The sequence below is a fragment of the Propithecus coquereli genome, unplaced genomic scaffold (genome assembly GCF_000956105.1).
Source record: "Propithecus coquereli isolate 6110/MARCELLA unplaced genomic scaffold, Pcoq_1.0 Scaffold135, whole genome shotgun sequence".
NCBI lineage: Eukaryota > Metazoa > Chordata > Mammalia > Primates > Indriidae > Propithecus > Propithecus coquereli.
This window is the reverse complement of record NW_012137747.1, coordinates 886,206-897,867: the sequence shown is the minus strand read 5'-3', so window position 1 is coordinate 897,867 and position 11,662 is coordinate 886,206.

Sequence of the window (11,662 nt, the reverse complement as noted above, 5' to 3'; positions counted from 1 at the left end):
CCAAGGACAGGCATGTTCCCAAGCCCTGGGAGCAAAGACCTGGGGCCACAGGGCAGGGGGGTGCGTGGGGGGCGGGTGGCAGGCGAGAAGGTTGAGGCAGAACATGGAGAAAACGTAGATCGCCGCCCCCGGGAAGACACAGCTGTGCACGGGCTGACATGTGCCAACAGCCGGTGGCCATTTTGTCCGTGATCAGAGACCGCGGCTCGGAATGGTCATCTCCCTGTGGGTCCGGAACGTGTTTATCTCGGGGAGATGCTGCTGCTTCCTTGTTGCCGTGGTTGGGAGCCTGGCCCAGGCCTCCCTGGCGGGAGAAGGCAGATCCTGGCCCTCGTGAACCTGTGGGGCAGACAGGCCCTACCTGTGGCACCGGGGTTATCGTCCGTGTCCTGCGATTCCTGGCCACAGCTGTTTGTGAGGCCTGGTGGCTGGGACCTAAGGAAGTTGCTCCTAGTCAACTTGTGTTAAGCACCTCCTGCATACAGAGTTTTGTGTCTTGTCTCCACTATGACAGGCACATAGGAAGTTAAGTAAACACGGTACGGTTCCTGCTTGGGCAGTGGAGAATAGTAAAAATCCCGGCCATTTATTGCGTGTTCACTAGGTGTTGGACATCATGCTAAGTACTTTGCATACATTATCTCATTTCATCGTCGCAGTAACCACGTGTTACAGTTGTCATTGGCGCTGTTTTTTACTGATGCAAGACGTGAGTGATTAACTTGTCCTAGGCCACACGGTCCATGTGAGTCTTTCTGACTCCCAGACCCCCACTCTTGGTCCCAATGCTGTGCTTTCTCTCAACCGTCAGGTACCCAGAAGACAGGACCTGGCCTTTGCAAGTCCTGGGTGCAGTTTGCTGCTCTGCCACTCGCAGGCCGAGCGATCTTCGCTGACCCTCCTAGATTTTCTCACGCACTCATCTACAAAATGGGAATAATTGTGTCTACTTCACAAGGCCTCAGCAGGGAACGAAGTCAGATAATCTGTCGTGAATGTACTTTGTAAACTAGAAGGGGGTCGTACATACGTTGCACCTCATTTAAATGAGTCAGAAGTAAAAACGTATTTTAAAAATACTTATATACAAAAAAAGGCACCTGTGTGTAGGGCTTTTTTTTGTTTTAAAGGAGACCTGGTTGGTCCTGCTTTGATACCAGGGGTCGTCAGGTGTGGAAAGGGGAGCAGTTCATCAGCATAGGCCAGGCATTGGGGGCAGTCTCACGAGAGGGGCGAGATGTCATCTGCGTGAGCAGCGCGGCGGCTGGGAGTCGGGGCTCTGAGTCTCGTTACCAGCCGTGTGTCCGTGCGTGAGCTCCTCAGTTCCTACCCGCAAGGTGGGGAGTTGACGGTACCCGCTCCATACGCTGTCGTGTGGGGCCGGATGAGCTGGGAGGCAGCACGGGGCCTAGCACGGGGCCCGACAGGTTGCCTTGCTTCACCCTGAATGTGAAGTCGAGGGTCACGATGAGGAACATGCTGTTTGTGCAGGTAAAAGGCCAGGGGCACGCTTGTTGGGGGCTTGGCCTTGTTTGAAGGCTCTCCTAGAAGGGGGACGAGGGGAACATGTGCCTAGTGGGAGTGACGGCTGAGCTCACGGGGCAGTCTTGGAAGGAAGCCAGACTCCTGTTTAAAAAAAAAAAAAAAGGCTGCGAGCCAGACGGAGAGTCTCCTTCCACTGTTCCTCTGCTCCCAAAGCCGGGGGTCGGTGGTGGTCAGGGCTCCTGGCCCAACACAGATTGACAGGAAGGTGGCCTCTGCTCACAGTCCTTCTGCAGGCCCCAGGGGGACCGCTGTGTCCTAGAGGTCAGCTGGCCAGATTCCCGCCTGTGCCTGGGCAGGTTACAAATCACCGGAGGAGGGATGCATTCCACGGTGAAGCTTGGCTTTGTCATCTTGGCCAGGGAACAAAGTTTACTCAGGAAGAGTTCCTGCCATTTTTTAACTTGTTGCTTGGTTCTGTGTGTGAGAGAACAAGGAGATAAGCAGCCCAGCGTTGGGGTGGGCGTGGGAAGGAGGTTAAACGCTGGGAGCGGCTGCTCGTACAAAGGTGATAGATAACCGCTCTGGGGATAGCCTAGCGGCAGGTAGGAGGTGGATTCCAAAAGTGAGGGGTAAACTTGACATTTCGGATGTTTAGAAGTAGGCCCCAAAGAAGTTGTTCTGTGTTTCCCTTCCTGTGTTCATGGGCCCATCCGCCCAGCAGACGGTCACTGGAGAGGGGCCTGCTATCCTGGAGGCAGACAGGGCCCTACGTCGCAGTCCGGGCCCGCCAGAAGCTTCCTAGCAGTGAGGCTGTTTTATAACTGTTCCCAAATCATGTTAGCTCTGGAAGCTATTTTAGGAACGCCTTTGGTTATGAACCATATCTTATATTTAATTTTGATTCTCTTTTCCCTCCTGTCCTGGATTCGGTAGCGGCATCCACAAGCGCTGTGTGCCTGGCTTGGTGTTGGAAGGGCTTAGAAGAATCAGGAGATACTTGGTCAAAGCTGATTCATTAACTCGAGCGGGTACCTACAACAGCCTCCAAAGGACTTTAGGCCTTCACTCGTGCACTCACGACTGTTCATGTCTCGGAAGGACCCTGAGCTGCTGTCTGGACACATCAGAATTTGTGAAATGCTTGGAGCGAGGTACAAGGTAGAGGGGTTTGTGCCGTCTTTTCCTTGGTTGGTGCATGTTCTTAGTAATAGTAAGAGTCTCAGCCCACCGCTAGAGGCGCCTGAAGGCGTGCCAGGCTCCGTCTTCCCGCCTGCCTCCCGGGGGCCTGGATGGTCCCCCTTTACTTTTTTATTTCTCCTCTTCTGCTACCCTGTCAGGTAAGGTTGGCTTTCTGCTCTTTCCTTAGTTGAAATTTACAGTTTGTAGCCGTGGGGAGCTGTTAGAGTCTCTGGTCTTTGATTCCTAAGAGAGGGTGGGTTTGGCAGTGGCCTTCCCACCTATGTGATTAGGATAGCTGATCTCTGTCTCCTTTGTTCTCAGCCTCAGATGGGGTCACAGGGAAAAGGAAACCACATAATAGATCCCCAGGGCTCAGTGTTGGGGTTGCACCGTTTTTAGCCCAGGGCGAGCTGCTCTTCGCATCCGCCAGCCAGAGGGTGAGGTGATCGCTGGTATTTGTGACACCGCAGGTTGGATGTCCCTTTGATATTTGCTTGGGGACCCTTTCCAAAAGCTGGAGTTAGAAGAGTACATTCTTGTTTGATAAGTGTAGATCAAAGGGAGGCGAGAGTAGCAGAAACCTCAGAGGACTGGCGTGGGTAGGGAAGGGATTAGAATCAGGTGAGCCCATTTCCAGTGTTTGTCGGGGACTTAGGGGGACATCATGTCGACAGGCCTAATCCAGTCCGATCAGCCAATCAACAAGTATTGATTGAGTGCTGCTAGAAGCTTAGCTTTGGGAAGAATGAAAAAGAATTCTGAAGCTTGTCTGGGCCCTGTCTTTGAAAAGTTCAGGCTCTAATTGGAGGTACCAGACAAGCCACATGTGACATGAGACATGACAACGTATTACGAGGCTCTGAATTGTGACAAGAGGTTGACGTGTGTTGGCATTCAGAGAAGGAGAGCGATCGTCGTGGCAGACGTGTGGCCTGTGGGGTCACCATCTCTCTCGCCCGGGAAAGAACGGAGGATCGAGGTAGACCTATTGCTCAGTCTAGCGAAGACCGTGGGTCTCAGGTTCTCGTCCAGCGTCACCAATGTCTAAGCGCCTTCTCCTTGCTGGAGTTTGGCCAGGTGGAAAGGATCCATCCAGCGAGCGCTTGGAAAAGGAGCAGGTGAGCTTTGGGATCGATTCCCAGCTAAGGGAAATTGAGCAGATTAATGGAGATAATATTTGTGAAATGGCTTAGTGTTGTGGCATATAGGAATAATTCAACAAGGGCTTATTGATAGATTCCTGAGATCAGGACTGAGAGTCCTGAAGGAGGCACATGGCAGGGATTGAAACGGGGCGTGCGCGGAGAGCAGGACAGCCACAGGGGTGGACTGAGAGGAGAGCGGCGGCGAGAGCTCCTGAGGGAGGAAGAAAGCTCCGTGAAAGATCAGAGTCCGCTGTGCTTTGGTCTGCTCAGGCCACTTTTGGAGGGTTGTTCCGGTTCTTGATCCCAATTAGGAGGGAAAATGTCAAACTAGAACAAGTACAGAGCAGAGCTGCTGGCATGTGAAGACTGGTTAAAAACACGAGATTGTTTGCCCCAGATGGGGAAGGAGTTTGGTGAGAGGGGGTTTGCTGGGCACAGGATTGTGTATTCCAAGGGCTGTCAGGTGGTGTGGGCGGCAGCGTCAGGGCCAGCGGACAACAGTGACGGGGAGGCAGGGGAGGGAAGGTGAGTGGCCCTGAGAGGTGGCGTGCTCCTTCTGTGGGTCCCATGGAGCTTACACATAAGCAGATGCCTGCCACGCAGGGACACTGATGGTAACAGTTGTGACGACGACTCCTTACGGAATGCCTGCTAGGTACCAGGCGCTGTTACTAAGTGCTGTCCTTCTATGGACTCATTCAGTCTTCACAACAGCACTGTGAGGGGTGTAATGAGCATGTTAGCCCTGCTTTAGAGATGAGAAAATTCAGGCCAAGATGGGAAATAACCCACCCAAGATCGCACATCTTGGGCTTTAACCCAGGGCAGCTCTTCCTGTCTTGGTGGGAGGTGAGGCTGGATGGTGTCGAGGGTGCCTTGAAACCCCAGGATGCTAAGGGCTCCGTCTGGCGGGTCATCGCAGGCCACTTGGATGTGAGGCTCTGAGGGTTTGGGGCAGGAATGGTGGTTACCACTCTCAGGTGACCTCACTGTGGATGCTGGCGCTGGACCACGAGGTCAGTGGGAGGGGCTCTGAGCAAGGGTGTCCCACTGGCTGCCAGGAAAGCGCCTCTCTGGGGAAGTGGGCTGGGCATCCCGAGCTCTTCTCACATCTCGGCTCCTCCACCCCTCTGGTGACTCAGGGCTCTCAGAAGCTCCAGAGGTGCTTTTTTTAAGTCAGCATCCCCAGAAACTTCTGGATTATGTCATCAGCACACTCACCTGCAGGTCCTCCCCACCCCACCTCCACCCTTAGCTCTACCTCCCCAGAGGGGCACAGAGCAAGCAATGTCCAGATGCCTAGGACTGCAGGGGCGGCAGGACTCATGCTGTCTTTAGGGGGACCAGGGTGGGATTGAGGAGCCGGCTGTCCTCCTAGTGTCCTGTCTTCCCAGCGCACCAGCCTCTGCTGACTGGGACGTCCCTGCTGGCCAAGGGTAGAGTTCCTCAGAGTGCCTCACACCGTGCCCGACACGCAGTCGGCCCAAACATGTTTTGGGGGAATAAATCAATGACAGTTCTTTCCAAAGGATCCGACTGCTTTCTAAACGTTCACCCTGGCTTCTGAAGGTTTTGAAGTTTTCAGAGGGTGGGTATTGGAGAGTAGTGGGGTGCTGCTCACCCCAAATTGCGTGGCATTAGAGGAAGCTTCTAAGTGTAATATTTTATCTTTTAAGGCAGAGCTGTTGTTGCTGTGCTGCTTTTGGAGAGAAAAACATTGGCCTCAGAGGCCTGGGCCAGATCCTAGCCTGAGAATGACACTGGCTGCTGGTCCCACAGGGCTTCAGAAAGCTGAACCCTCTAGAACTGCAGTCCCCAACTCCTGGGGCCGTGAGCTGGTACCGGGTCTGTGGCCTGTTAGGAATTGGGCTGCATAGCGGGAGGTGAGCAAGTGAAGCTTCATCTGTGTTTACAGCCGCTGCCCACTGCTCACATCACTGCGTAAGCTCCGCCTCCTGTCAGATCAGCGGCGGCATTAGATTCTAATAGGATCTCGAGCCCAACTGTAAACTGCATATGCAAGGGATCTGGGTTGCACACTGCTTATGAGAATCTAATGGCTGATGACCTGAGGTGGAGCTGAGACAGTGATGCTAGCCCTGGGGAGCAGCTGCAAATACAGATTATCATTAGCAGAGAGGTTTGGCTGCACAATAAACGTAATGTGCTTGAATCATCCTGAAACCATCCCCCCAACCCTCCCACCCCTGGTCCGTGTAAAAATTGTCTCCCATGAAACTGGTCCTTGGTGCCAAAAAGGTTGGGGACAGCTGCTCTGAAGAGTGTTGTTCCAGTACCTTCCTTCAACAAATAAAGCAACCATTGGACTGCCTGGTCAACAACCCCTCTCCACACAGAGGATGTATTCCCGTCATTAAAGATTTTGTGGAGCTTTGCTTTTGGTATGGTTTCACGTTGTGAAGACAAAATGAAAAAATATATTCCAAGTATTGCCCCAAATTGTGATATTAGCGATGATGTTTTACATGGCCCCCAGCCATGCATGATGGCGCTGTGCTCTTTCCTCCTCTTAGACTGCAGGTACAGACATCTGCCATACAGGGTACCAATGTATGGGGTACAAATGGAAGCTCAAGTTAAGAGTCGTTTGGGGAAGCCCCTGTCCCGCGTGTGTTTAGAATTCCTGCTGTCTAGATCTGACTCAGTGAGGCGTTTGTCCTGGGACAGGAAGGAGACTCCATTTTTAAGTCACATGGCGCTAAGCTTATATGGTCAGGCAGAGGTCAGCACAGCTCCATGAGTCATCAGTCGCCCACGTTCTTTGTACCCTAGAGACATCTCCTCCTGCCCACGAGAGCAGCAGTAGCATCTAAGGGCATCAGCCTGTGCCCGGAGGACATCTGGCCAAGACCCCCCATGCCCCAGGCCACGTCTGGCTTGTGGCACAGGCTGCAGGTTCCGCTGTTCAGGAATGGGGTTGTGCGCTCTTCGGTCCAATTCACATGGCCCAGACACACTCCATCTCTGGAAATTATTTCCATCCATTGGCAGGGCCAAGATTTTGAGCAGTCAGCCAAGAGGCGCATTGGGTTACTCCCTGAGTCCCAAGAAGACTCTGTCCCCTGTGTTTGGGGCAGTACTGGAGACCCCACGTCCAGGGGCTGCAACCAGTGGCTAGTGGAGTGGCCACGTTCACTCAGCCCCAGCCCGTCATCAGAATAGCACGTCAGTCCCATAGCCAGGCTGGGTTTTGCTGAAGGGGGAGCCGGGAGCCCTCTGGAGTGGGAGCTTAGGTTTAACGATTAGTGGCCTAGGACAAGATAGCTGTTTTGGCCTGTTTCACTTTCCCAGAAGGTGATGGGAGCCAGCTTGGGCAGGACACTTTGGAGCCTGGATTTTTGGCCTGAGAGACAGACTGACTCAGTCTGCCCAGGGAAAAGCGTCTACTTACAAACAGGGCATCCGGGTCACAGTATCTGCCATCCCAGTCCTGACCTTCCCCGCAAGCCAACATGCCCCCTCACCATGCTGCCCTTGGGCGTATTCCACGTGGGCGTCTCTGTTGGTGTGGGGGTTCGCTCCCATTTGTGCTATGAATTCAGCACTTTACTGGGCCTTTGCTCATCTTCCTTCGCCCTGCAGTTGGGGGAGCCCCGCGTTCTCGGTCAGCGTCTGCCAGGCCGCTCGCTATCTGCCGCCTGGCTCCGGCTCCCTGTCTGTGGCGGCATTCTGTGTCCGTGTCTGCATCTCACCTCTGCCAGGACCTACCCTCCAGCACAGCCTGTCCCCAGCCCTTGTCTCTCGGATTTTCACTTGGCACCTGGCACTGCATTGTGTCCTTGGAGTGTTTGTTGTCGCTACTGGACCTTGTTTCATTTCAGCTCAGTGACCTGGGCGGAAGGGCCATGGTCCCTTGGGTTGGGGGAAAAACTCCTCAGTGGCTCTGGAGTGGTTCCTCCAGGAGGCTGACAAGGTGCAGTCTTGATGGCTGATGGCTGACCACATCTTGATCGTGTTGTTGCCCTGAGCTATCCACGGCGCTCTTCCTTTAGGAAACTTCTCCCCCAAAATGCCATCAGGCTTCTGAGTACCCTCCCCCATCGACACAGCACATTTCAGACTTTTTGTGATCATATATGTTTACAGATTCTGTGCATTGTTTCTTTTTTTTTTTTTGAAGTTCCCTGATAATAGAAATTCTTCTCTTCCTGACCAAGTACTGAACTGTCCCAGTAATTTGGCTTTTATTTGGCCAAAACCAGCCTTTCTCTTCCAAGCCCCTCATCTGTCCTGATCTTGACACACTTGATCTTGTCAGTACGAAGCTAGGCATGGTTGTGCCTGGTTAGTATTTGGATGGAAGACCTGAGAATGCTAAGCATCGTAGGTCTTCCGAGGTGTTGGTAGGCCTTTTCTTGTACGGAATGCAAAATCTTCATCTTAATCATTATTATTATCATCATTGTAGTGGTAGCTGGGATTAATTGAGCACTTACTTTGTGTTGGGCTTTATGCTAAATGCTTTTGTATCTCATGATACCCTCTCCAAGAAACCTCTATGAAGTATGGATGAAGCTGAAACTAAACACTTAGAAAGATTAAGTAAGTTGTTCAAATTTATATATCTAGTAATGGGGCTGGTCTAGAATTCAGATTCACATCTGTCTCATTTTAGAGTCAGAGTTTTTAACCACTAGCTGTACTGTTTTGTTCAGTAGTATGTACCCAGTAAGTGTTTGTCGAATGGCAAGATTGCTCTCACAGGCTGGCTGGTCTCTGTGGTATCACTAATAATGACAGAGATAGCACTCAGCAGTTTTGGAATATTGCAGTGCTAGGCTCTGTACTAAGTGACGAACATCAAATAATCCATTTCATCTTCACAGCTCAATGAGGAAGATTATCCCCCTCTTCCTGATTGGGAAACTGAGGCTCAGAAGGACCAAAGTAACTTGCCCAAGGTTACACAGCTAAATAGTCTTAGAGCATCTGGATACAGGTTATCTCTTAAACTGTGCGAGTCTGTTCTCTTAATCACTGTGTTGCTGTCTACAAAAAAATCAGACTCATTTTTACCACTGGACTTTGTTCTTGCTTTCCTTCCCTTAGCTTGCGATGCTTTTCTTTCCTTTCCTTTTCCTTTTCCTTTTCCTTTCTTTTTTGGTCTATTTCTGCTCATCCTAATTTTTCTGAGAATCCCAGACTGGGGCTTCTTCTCACACTATTCCTATCCACATGGAGCTTCCTTCAATTTATATATTTTTAAACTTTATTTGTGGACACATCCTCATGTTACAATCACCTGATTTATGATCAGCGATCCATACTGCAATAGCAGACCTATTTGTCTAGCTTATTTCTGACCAAAGGAATGAATAGGGAGCCCAGGAACAGACCTATATATGTCTGGACACCTGATTGATGTCAGAGAGGGCAGTGCCGGGCAGTGGGGGTGGATGTTCATTTTAATAAATGGTGTTCCTTCCACTGGATGTCCACAGGAAAGAAAGGAGTCTTGACCATATACAGAAATAAATCCTCGAAATCAATCTAAATGTTAAAGTTAAAACAAAATAAAACTTCATCTGCAAGATAACATAGAATGTCTTTATAACCTTCGGGTAAGCCATACATTTCTTAAGATTCAGAAAGCACTGACTATAAAGGAAAAGATTGACAAGTTGGATGACATTAGAATGGGGAACTTCTCATCATCATCAAAAGACATCAATAAAAGAGCAAAGGCAAGCAGGGAGGAGAAGATCCATGCAGTACTTATTACTGGCAAGTGGATTCATATCCAGAAGGTATAAATAACTCTAACAAATCCGTAAGGAAAAGAACCCCTTCCCGCAGTTGAGCAAAAGAATGTCCCATATTTATAATTGTAAGTGGTGTACAGTTCTTTTCCCAATTCCGGGTTTTAACCAATTTGTCCTGGATCATTGGCACAACCTGGTGGCTGGCCTTGGGAACTGTCTGATCTGGTGTCTCTTGTCATTTTCTTTTGTGTGTGGACTGTGGGCCCTTCCTTCCCGTGTGCTGCTTCACGCAGCTATTCGTTTCTGCCCCATGAGTCTCCTTTCTCATGAATGCAAATGTCTCTTCCTCTTTTCCTTTGGCTTGCTAACTTTTGATCAGCTATTTTAAGAATATTTCTCTCTGGCTTCTTTTTCCCCCCCTTCCTTTTTCATTTCCCTTTTTTGTACCTTCTTGTTTAGCCTAAGAACTTACGGTTGTAAAAACCGCGCTAAAATATCTCAAAGTCTTCGGGGGAGTACGCTTCTTCCCTACCAGAGGCAGAGCGAAGACCTGAAGGCTCATACTTACCTGCAGAGGGGGTTCATCTCAGTTGTGTTCCAGTTGTCTGAGTCCTCCAAAAGTGTAGTGGGAGTTGCTGAATCAAGGAGAGGCCAGATGGAGACTTGGTCGTGGAGGGCCCTGTGCCTTGGGTGGGCCTCTGGAGTCTGATAATCCTTCCAATCTTATCACCAAAGCGCTGGACAGACCCTTCGTGAATGTCTAAAGCAGCGGCTCTCAACTGGGAGACAGAGCCAATACATCAGCATGACTTTTCTGCCCTTCTAGCAGGTCAGGTTGGGGTACAAATATTAGAACGTTAATAGTATCAAAGGTACTTAAAAACAATTCCCATATACCCCTCCACCTGCAGCCCTCAAGATAAGGCTGGTTGACAGCCATTGACCTGAAATTTAAATTTCCCTCATTTTCCTTTAGGTTATTATTTTCCTGAAATAGCAGCATCTGTGAGGTAAAGATTTTCTCTTCAGTTATGTTCTTCTTTGTTTATTTTATTTAATTCCTCACCTGGGAGTGCTTTATCCCCTTTTTCATTGCAAACATATTGTATTTTGGATACATTATGACCAGGAGAACAAACTGGAAACTCTGTAGGTATGATTTGACTTTTTTAATATCTTGACAATGTTTAAAAATCAAGAGATTAATGTAATAAAGCTAGTTTTCTGCCTTGTCCTGAAAAACTGGAGGACCTAGGCTCTTTGGGTCTCCACTCCCAGATAGCCCCGAGCGCGCAGAGCTGGGGAGGGGCTCTCGGTTGGCAGTGACATGTTCCTTCCACTTGGCACATCCCCGCCCCAGCCCGCTTCACTCCATTATTACCTGCCTGGACCCCGAAGGCACTGGAGTTGGAAACTTCCCGAAGTGGATAAAATAGGCTTTTGTGGGCTAGCCTGGGAACCCAACCATTATGTTTGCTATTATTTCACTATCAAAGCTGAAAGTGGGTTTTAGCTTTGAGAGCACGGATTTTTGAAATCTCAACAATGCAGATTTGGGAATCCTTACAGGGTCCTCAGCTAGGATGCGTATGTCTGAGGTGCTGGCCTGTTGTCCTCTACTTCTCCTGTGCTGTATGTTGGCTTAGCACGCAGTAGGTACTTAATAAATGAGTTACTTCCTAGGGTCACCAAGTGCTTGTCGTCCGCCTGCTCCCGGACAGCAAACAGAAATGCCATCTTGCTATGGACTGGGCCTGTCCGTTCCGCCTGAGACTGGATTGCTGCCTGTTGTATCTAGAACATCCACTCTAGCTCTGGATATCCAGGCAGAGTTTGGAATCCGTCCCCTGGACAGCTCCCCTGTCTTAAGAGCACGGTTTCTCTCACTGAGTAGAGATGGAGACCCCGTAGAGCCAGCCCCAGTGAGGAGACAGGACGGAGAGGGCGCGAGGCCTGTGTTCCTGGCCCGTGCCCACTGAACTGGAGTTTGTGGCCGGTACAGAGTGCTTGCATTCCACACCCAGGACAAAGGAGGGTCAAAGTTCAGCTCATTCCCTTTAAAGAAAAAAAAAATTTCGTCTTTGGCATTTCAAAGTTTTGACCCAGATCAACCAGAGGCCACGGAGAGCT